Genomic DNA, 10,595 nt, shown 5'->3' with positions numbered 1-10,595 from the left:
TTAATCAAATCAGAATGAATTGAATTGAATTGAATCTCACTTCAAGTGGTAAGCTCATTAATCATTCAAAATCAAAATCATTAATTGAAAGAAATAACAGGCCAAATTAGTTTACAAATACTTGATCAAATGTACTCTTTCAGATTTTTTAAAAACGTTTTAAAGTTTTCACTTGTTGACATGTAAACAAGAAAGATAAGAATATAAATTGTGGGCTAGAAATGAGTGCTATCTGCTTAGAGCCATCTAATACGTTGAAATGAGTGCAAACACTCAGCTTTTTTAATAAAATTTGATTATGTATTTCTATAATTAGCTAATTATAATTATGCGAGATTCACATATTCTTTATTTCAGGACATTTTTACTCATTCACTAATCGCACTCTGTGATATCCTGTAAGATTACTGGAATCGTATGTCATTGTGTCATTAGTAGGAATTAAGTACACTACTTAAATACATACGATTTCTCCTTCGTTATATGTGTCGTAAGTAATATGAAGCACTGATCTACGTGCACCATGACCTATTTAAACCTGATGCCTGGCGACCGACCCTTCTGCACCCCTACACTTCACGCCAATCCTCGAGCAGTGGACCTACTATGAAAGTGTCAAGGCAATGACAAAGTGTAGCGGGAGATGGAAAGTGGTATTAGAAGTGGAAGCAGGATGTTCCCACAGTACTCATGATACACTGACATAAACCAGAAGAATCGCACAAAGCTTAACCAAAGTACTACATAATACTAGCTATAGCGGCTTCTGACCTACAAAAGTATATTGTAGTATACTTCATATTATTGTGCATCCTCATGGAAGCCCACGTCTTGTTCTATTTAATGATGTAATAATCCAGAAGAAGACTATGCATTGAAATTAAAGGAGACTTTATTAAATCTAAATGAATAAGTGCAATTTGCTGATGCATGACAATTGTTAGCCAGTGTCAGTTCAAGCATACATGTATGTAACCTAAGGGTGCAGGGTCTGAAGGCACACACGCCTTCGGAAGGATTCTGTCTTTCTTTAGAGGGCAGGCACACGATCAGCTTGACTCCTATACACAGAAACCAGCATGACACACATACACCTACACACAGATACCATGGCCTCCCAGCTGTCACGGGCCATCAAAGTTGGGCGTCGAGTTACAGAGGCGCGATGACTTGGCTCATTCCTGCCTCCCATAATCTATACTCTTTGATTAACATCACAATGATAAACAGGTCAGCATGCCAATTTAACCCATGATATGCTCAGTGACACATTATATCCTGCTCAAAAGGTGTAGGCATGGCCATCAACCTTCCACCTAAAACCCACTTCCCAAAAAAGGGATAAATAACACCCCTCCCTTCTTCCCCGGAGTCTGTTTGCCCAATCAGTCTCCTATTGCTGTTTCGGAAGCTTGTGCCAAGGATGAAGGATACTCTCTGCCATTTTCCCACCACTATTAGACTTCACCATGCCATTCTGGGGTGGCTGGTTAAGGAGGCATGCTGGTGAACGGCATACAAGACAAGATAGAATCACCTCTCGTGCCTTCCATTTTATTTCCTTGTATTTCGAGGCCTCATTTCCCCTTATTCCTTAAAATACACATCTGGAGAATGTTATCAGATCAGGCGTTTATTGGAACCATGCCATGATAAAGTGTTAAACATTTACAGTTTGTATGTATGATTGTATAAAGTGAAAACTAGAGTTATTTCAGAGAAAAGCAACAGATTTGATCGTGCTTTTTAAACATACAAGTTCATATCCTTGAGTTTTCTGTTTATTCGATATGTTTCTGAGATAAAAAAAAAACTCATTCTGGGCCAAGACGGATCGTTCAAAAGGACTCATCTTTCTTTTAGCATTAAGGAAATTAGTGTTAAGTCTACAATGAACTCAGGAATTATGCTTCTGCAGGAGCTCACGGTTGCACAATTGCACATGAAGATAAACTGTTACATACATTTACATTATTTAGTGTCCAGTGTCACCCAGATGAGGATGAGGTTCCCTTCTGAGCCTGGTTCCTCTCTAGGTTTCTTCCTCAGATCATCTCAGGATGTTTTTCCTCACCACCATCACCTCAGGCTTGGTTTTGCAAATGTTTGGGGTAAATAATTATTTAACTTTAAACTTTCATTTTTATTCTATGGTTCTATTCTTCTGTAAAGCTGCTTTCTGAATTCAATGATTTGAATTCTTCAATTGAATTGAACTGAAAAGTCAGGAATGCCAATTACTCTGTACTTGTTGACCAGATGAAGATGTTAATAACATAGTAAAATGTTATTACTATGTTATTACCATGATCGTATCACACTTTCAGGACTATTAGGACATTAGGTATATACATGACATGCAGTGCAGAAACCAAACCAAGACGCAGAATTTTTACTCACTGGTTTCCTGCAAGTTGAAAAGAGACATTTTTCTAGACTCAGATTTCTAGATCTTTAAATTTGACACAAAAGTGGACCAGCCTCATGAGCCTGTCTCACCAATGAAACCAGTGCAGTATTTATTACAGTATACAGTATTTTTATCACAGTGCCACAGAAAATGTGTAAATAAAAAATAATGTGCTGTGAAATGATGCCCAACATTCCTGTTAAAAAACTGCTTTAAAAGCTAAGCAGTTTGACTCAAATATTCATTACAGCTACCAGGCATACATAGTTCCACTATCCATATAGACAGCTATTTTTTAGCTTAGACTGTCGAACATGGAAAATTGTGTACATCCACTGCACACTACACTGCTCTACACACAAGGCTAGGAGGGTAGTTCTAATACACTGTAAAATTACAGCCAAATTCTAACACCAACATACTGTTTTTCCAAAATACACTAACATAGCAAAAGCTTTTGCTTTTCTGGAGTCAAAATCAAGATGGATCACTAACAGCAGGCTGGCATAAAATTTAATGATAATATACAGCATTTTCTTTTTGCCATATAGAACAGTAACACTGCAATCACCTTTAACGATCACCGTCCATCCTCCATTAAAAAATGCAACATAAAGGTAAATAACATCATACTAAAAAATGAAGTGGTAGAAAATCGGCTGTGGTAGGAAATCGGCTGTGGTAGGAAATCAGCCGAGATTCTGGTTCTGGTAGAAAGTTTTGGTGGTTTTAAATGATTATGAATGTAGCTAAGTAGAGTTTGGATACATTATACCATTACTACCAAAGCAACTGTTAAGCTTTGCTAAGCTAGTAGCTTTGCTACAATTAGCAAGCTACTTAATTAATGTCAACTACTACCAAGTTTCTGGCAGTGTAAAAGTGAGATATTAAGTTAAAAATGATAATTATTTTTTCCTAAACACATGAATCGACTGCTATTTGTTGTACATTCCTGCCTTTAAATAAGTGTTCCCTTCCTCAGAAATGTCACTTGCCTTATTCTCTTTTTAATTTCCAAGTTTCCAGGAGTTTAGACAATGCTGGTAAATTATCCATGGAGTTATTTTTTACTGAAAATTTAAATGAATATTAAATGATTCACACATAGGTGGTAGCTACTTTGGTGCTGTGGTCAGGTACATTGCTGGAGACTCAATTATGTGGGCAGTGGTAGCTTGTTGGTTAAGGCGCTGCCACTGTTGTGCCCCTGAACAAGGCCCTTAACCCTCCCCGGTTAAGGGGGGCGCTCCTCCAGGGGCTCTGTGTCAGTGTTCACCCTGCACTCTGACACCAACCTCCAAAGTCACTGTGCTTTAATGTATATGTGACAAAAATAAAGACTTCTTCTAATGTAAAAATCCTATTTTATTTATTAACATGCTTGGGTTCAGGGGGATAACGCTGCTATAAATTGGCTAACTTTATAAAATGGATAAATTTGCTGTGATCCTGCTGTACACCCAATCTGTGCAAGGAAAATGTACAGATTGGGGGCAGTGGTAGCTCAAGTGCTTAAGGCTCTGCCAAGTTGCCATCATTGGGCCCCTGAGCAAGGCCCTTACCCCACTCTCCTCCAGGAAACTGCCATCAGCTGAACCATCATGATGGTTCAGCCATGATGCACCAACCCTGGAGCAGGGTGGGTTAGGGGCCTTGCTCAAGGGCCAAACTGTGGCAGCTTTGCTGTGCTGGGGCTTGAACTCCGATCAACGACCCAGAGCCATAACCACTTGAGCTACCACAATAACAGAGCACAGAGCTACTGTTTTAATGCCTCTGCTGTAGGTTTTATTGTGTCTGTCCATCCTTCTGTCCAGCCGAGATTCTCCTTATCATGATATCTCAAGGAATTTTTGAAGGATTTATATCAAATTATCATTTTAATGAGAAACTGGACTGATTAGATTTTATAGTCAATCCAAACACAATCAAGCTTAAAGCAAGGCAGAGTTTTCTTCATGGCAGAGGCATCCCTGTTGACGAGTTCTACTCATTTTTCTTTCATTTGTCACTCATTTGTACATCCATCAACAATGGAGACTCTGTAAAAACATCATGATTAACCATGTGATCATGAAAAAGACCTGTCTTTGCTAAAGAAGTTGGTTAAAAAATACAATATAAAACTCTTTTCTGTCTCAGAATCTCTGACAGATCTTGGTCAGGTAGGGATTTAGTGACCACTGCCTCATTACAGAAACAGCTGGCTGTTCAGATCAGAAACTAACAAGACACGTGTGAAACATTTTCACAGCCGAGTTTCTGTCCTGACGATCAATCTGGAGGTCCTATGGAACGACGGAAAACTTCACATGCAAATACATAATGAAAAATATGTCACTCTCTGAGCCACAATATTAGAACAAAAACTGCTGACCATCAATATATGAAGTGTGGTTTATTAATTCTTGAATATTTGGACATTTTTTTTCTTTCCATTCCGAATACAGTATATTGCCAAAAGTATTGGGACACCCCTCCAAATCAGTGAATCCAGATTTTGTTTTTCAGGGGTTGGGCTCAACCCCTTAGTTCCAGTGAAAGGAACTCTTAATGCTTCAGCTTCATACCAACACATTTTGGACAACTTTATGCTTTGTGTGAACAGTTTAGGGATGACCCCTTCCTGTTCCAACATGACTGCACACCAGTGACCAAAGCAAGGTCCATAAAGACATGGATGAGTGAGTTTGGTGTGGAGGAACTTGACTGACCTGCACAGAGTCCTGACCTCAACCCGATAGAACACCTTTGGGATGAATTAGAGTGGAGACTGTGAGCCAGACCTTCTTGTCCATCAGTGTCTGACCTCACAAATGCGCTTCTAGAAAGGAGTGTTCAAAAATTCCCATAAACACACTCCTAAACCTTGTGGAAAGCCTTCCCAGAAGAGTTGAAGCTGTTATAGCTGCAAAGGGCGGGACAACTCCATATTACATTCATGTGCATGTAAAGGCAGACGTCCTAAAACTTGACAATATAGAGTATATTAAATGTTATCTCGAAGCATAGATTTAAATTTATAAGCCACATGAGCTACATATTACATATATGAAATATTTTAAAAGCACTTTGCAGTCACTGCACAAACCCAGTCCTAATCATTACTGACTTCCTTCGGTTATGTTACTTAACAAGCTTGTCTCTGGAAAATGTATTCTAATGATATTAACAAGTAATCTACTGCTAATTTTCCATTACACACACACACACACACACACACACACACACACACACACACACACACACACACACATGGGCTTACTTGTTTATGTTATTATGCTCTGCTTGCAGTACATCCATGAAAAATAAGATGCACACATTACAACATATTATATACAAAAATTCAACCCAAGACTGAATTATACTTAATGATAATTGACCAAAAATATGACTAATGCCAAAAAAAAATGTGTTTATGGAATTTTAAAATAATCCTTCTCACATGTCAACAGTTTCAGTCCTTAATGAAGTAGTAGAAGCCTTTGTTATTGTCACATATACATTACAGCACACTGGAATTCTTTCTTCCCATATTCCAGCTGTGGAAGTCTGGTCAGACATGATACAGCACCCCTGGAGCAGGGAGAGTTAAGGGCCTTGCTCAGGGGCCCGACAGTGACAGCTTGGCAGTGCTAGGGTTTGAATCCTGATCTTCTGATCAACAATCCGGAGCCTTAACCTCTTGAGCCAAGCTGCCAATACGACTCCATCCCTAAAAAGCACTTAGAGCTGTAAAGGGCGGGACAACTCCATATTACATTCACGTGCACGTAAAGGCAGACGCCCCAAAACTTTTGATATTGTAGTGTATTTAACAGTAATCGGAAAGCTTGTTTATGAGCTTCGTGCCGTTTGTTAATCTTAACATCTTAACAGCTATATAAAAGATTCTTTTCTCAAACAAGGTTATGTAAAAATATTTCAGTGTTCAGTTTATGATATAAGGAAGTATTATGGTTGTATTATGTCGTTTATTTACTCCAGTGACATGGTAACAGTCAATAATCCAGTGCTCTGAAGCAAAGAGATTTCATTTTTCATTTTTCAATTCCTGTATAAACTTCTCGCCCAGTTTCATATCGTCTCACTGGTTTGTCTCACAGATTCAAGCTTCATCTTTATAGAAAAATGCTGGGTTTGCCGATGCAAAGCGGTTTTGTTGCTCATCATCTGTGTGAAATGAGGTACTAACTGTGTGCTGGTGCAAGCAGGAAGAACTCATCTAGATAAATATGTCAGAAGGTTCCTCCCTACCTTGCAAAGAATAGATTTTTTTCACATGCATGCAGCCAGAATTGTGAATATTTGGATGTTATTTAAGAATAATTTAATAAAGTAACTTCACCTGATGAAGAAAAAAATAATTATTTATCTATGTTGACAAAAATCATAATATAATATAACATATAATTTGTAGATTTATGTAGATTTAGAAAATTAGAACTCTGTAGATGTTTGTGCACTGAATATTAGATTTGGTGTTTATTTTTATCGGACTTTTTATTTTTTTTATATTTTTTTTTACCAAAATCTAGTCTTGCTTCACTGACTTGTCTTGCTTCATGCACCAAGCGTGTCTGCATGCTTATGCATGCACACACACACGCGCGCACACACACACACACACACACACCGTCTCGGTCTCAGACACATGGAGGGGAAACGACATCACTCTTACTCTTGCCAGTAGTTTATGACTTTTACTCTACCACTATCAGATTTTCAGTGACAGGAAAGTTGTCCCATCACAAAGCAGCGTCCGTAACATCTATAACCTCAGCCTCAGATCTTTATCAACTATAAACATCTGGAGCTCCATTTGATCATGTTTGATTGCTTAAAGTTGGTTCTGACCTCACTGTACCTCAATGTGCTTTGTATTGTTGTCTAGGGGCAGACATAAAGTGGTTAAGGCTCAGGTTTGTTGGTTAGAAGATCAGGGTTCAAGCCCCAGCACTCCTAAGTTGCCACTGTTGGGCCCCTGAGCAGTGCCCCCATTCTCCAGCATCATGGTTGACCCTATGCTCTGACCCCAACCCTTCAAGGATGGGATATGTGAAGCAGTAGTATTGTATATGTAACAAATAAAGGCTACTTAGCTTGTGTTGGTTTGCTTTGCTGGTGTTCTACAGAGGTTATGAGCAGATTGCTGTGGAGATGTCAACAGGCCACAGGAATGAATTTAGATATTTGTGATGTAGATTATTTGCTCACCATGTGCCACATACCAGACATGGCTCTAAGTGCTTTTTAGGGATGGAGTCGTATTGGCAGCTTGGCTCAAGAGGTTAAGGCTCCGGATTGTTGATCAGAAGATCAGGATTCAAACCCTAGCACTGCCAAGCTGTCACTGTCGGGCCCCTGAGCAAGGCCCTTAACTCTCCCTGCTCCAGGGGTGCTGTATTTAAATCTATGCTTCGAGATAACATTTAATATACTCTATATTGTCAAGTTTTAGGACGTCTGCCTTTACATGCACATGAATGTAATATGGAGCTGTCCCGCCCTTTGCAGCTATAACAGCTTCAACTCTTCTAGGAAGGCTTGTCTTTATGGACCTTGCTTTGGTCACTGGTGTGCAGTCATGTTGGAACAGGAAGGGGTCATCCCCAAACTGTTCCCTCAAAGTGTCCAAAATGTCTTGGTATGAAGCTGAAGCATTAAGAGTTCCTTTCACTGGAACTAAGGGGCCGAATCCAACCCCTGAAAAACAACACCTGGATTTAATGATCTGGAGGGGTGTCCCAAAACTTTTGGCAATACAGTCTATTTCCGATCCTGTACTTATTATGGTGTGAAATATAAAGCCATTTATCCACCTGAAACTCATATCCTCAATCTTATTTCACCTTACACCAACATTAGGCTGAGAAAGAAGTAGAGACTTGTTCCCTGATCACATGTCCCCAGTGAAAGAAACCCAAAACCGACACCTTCTGTGTCCAAGAGCATGTGATGCTCAATGCTTTAATACACACACACACACACACACACACACACACACACTGGCACTAAGGGACGAGATTACACACTCCATCCTTACAAATCCATATGTTTAATATAACGGATGTCAGTTTTATGTCACTCTTTAGCACGTGTGGAAGGTGTATACACAATCTGAATAGACAGAATGATGTTTTTTATATAAACAAAACATTATTTAAATCTAAAACAAGAACTCCAGTGCAGTACCTGTGAGTGCCTGTTTGTCAGAATAATAATAAAATGCTCCTGCCTTACAAAATAAGAGAGTGAACAGGTTTACATGAAGACCATCATCCAGCACGTGGATTAGCAAGTAGACAAACGGTGGGGTCTAACTGAGCACTTCTACCAGCATCAATCAAGCCTTAAAATGAAGACACAAACTATTTTTAACTCCAGCTTTGCCTGAGGCGATGGGAAAAAGATACGGACTCCAACAGAACACACTTCAAACAGTACACAGCATGCACCACGTCTGCACAGCTCTTAAAAGTGTACTTCCTCGTGCAAAAGTGATGTCAAAGACTAAATACGTGTGTAAGAGTGTAAAAAGAGACAGGCGGCGTGAGCAATTTAATCTCTCTAATGAGTAAATTTATCCCAAGCATGTAATTAAAGCCATCACGGCATATGAACTCCTTCGTGGACAACACTTTTTTTCAGACGTGTTTAGACGTCACTGCTCAGAGAGACAGGTAGGAAAAATATATATAGCTTTAAATGCATACATGCTAAAAAATATATAAATAAATAAATTTTTGATTGATGTCTATTTATATTGATTAATTAATCACAAAAAAGAAAGAGCAAATTTTTTGCATATATACAATGATGAGTAATGAATGAATAATGAGCAAAAAAAACATTGGTATACAATAAAATAATAATAATAATAGACAGTTAACTAGGATAAGGAATGAGTTATAATGCTTCAGCCCAGGATTTCACCCCCCCCCCCAACCAATTGTCCCCATTCCCATCACAGCGAGGGGTAAATGAGCAGCAGATACTTTACCTTGCACACCTGGTTAATATTTCCACAGGGTTTTAAAATGTACTAGTCCTTTAGGTCTTCTCTAAAAGCTCTCAGCTGAAGTCTTTACCGTCGTCTTCTCGAGGCCACAGCAATCTCCTTCACAGCTGCTGCTGACGCAGGAACAGCTCGAGTGAAACCTGAGAGTCACCTCAGGTAGTGGAGCTGTCCAAATCACAGCACTTAAAACACTGCACTAACCAGAGGTTAAAATAATAATAATAATAACAATAAATATGAAATAAACATTATTATTAGTAGTAGTAGTAGTAGTAGTAGTAGTGGTGGTGATATTATTATTATTATTATTAATAGAAGTAGTAGTAGTAATAATAGTGGTGATATTATTATTATTATTATTATTATTATTATTAGTAGTAGTAGTAGTAGTAGTAGTAGTAGTAGTAGTAGTAATAATAGTGGTGATATTATTATTATTATTATTATTATTAAAATCTTACAGTAAACGATTAATAATAAAATCACTCACAAATATTGGAGCCATAATATCCAGACATATTACACACACACACACACACATACACACACACGGGTAGTTCTATTAAAGAGAGCTGTACTCGTTTGAGTTCTCTGTAATTAGTAGCAGTCCTTCACACGCTCACGCTGCACTGGAGTCACACCCCTATGTGTGCAGGTGATTCTGTCTGTAAATAATAATTACTGATAAATAGACTAGAACTAAAAGCATGAAACGCTGAATGGTTTATTTGATAGTTTTAGAATGCTAGTTATAACAGAGCTGGTCTTGTAATAAATGATGGAGTTGAGTTCACATTTATTATTAGATATAATTAGATATCAGTGTAATCCACATAGCTGATATTATACATAATTATGGAAAAAAAATTATTATTAGAATTAGAATTATTATAACACTATCAATCAATCAACTATCTCTCTCTCTCTCTGTCTATCTATCTGTCTCTCTCTCTCTATTTAGCTGTACCTCTCTAGCTTTCTTGGCACTGAAGATAATAATTATGAATATAATATTAGGACATGTTTAAAAGTTCTGTTTCCACTTCCTTTTGTGTCCACTGGGGACACAGCCTGTGCTCTGGTCAGGACATTCTAATTTACTTTATTAAACTGTTGTTTCTGTCCAGTGTTTAAGATATTTTTCTTTTTGTGTTTAATAAC

The 10,595-nt window shown here is 38.2% G+C and overlaps 1 protein-coding gene across 1 annotated transcript in view; it reads right to left on the bottom strand.

Annotated features, from left to right (window-relative positions):
• The window catches only part of scn4aa (sodium channel, voltage-gated, type IV, alpha, a), a 36,127-nt gene extending 26,573 nt beyond the window's left edge, over nucleotides 1-9,554 (bottom strand). Inside the window, exon 1 of the mRNA XM_058405408.1 lies at nucleotides 9,417-9,554. The gene's annotated coding sequence lies outside the window, so the exon portion shown is untranslated. The remainder of the gene's footprint in view (nucleotides 1-9,416) is intronic.
• Between the last annotated feature and the right edge of the window lie 1,041 nt (nucleotides 9,555-10,595).

The sequence above is a fragment of the Hemibagrus wyckioides genome, linkage group LG13 (assembly GCF_019097595.1).
Source record: "Hemibagrus wyckioides isolate EC202008001 linkage group LG13, SWU_Hwy_1.0, whole genome shotgun sequence".
Lineage (NCBI taxonomy): Eukaryota > Metazoa > Chordata > Actinopteri > Siluriformes > Bagridae > Hemibagrus > Hemibagrus wyckioides.
This window is presented reverse-complemented; position numbering and strand designations above follow the sequence as displayed.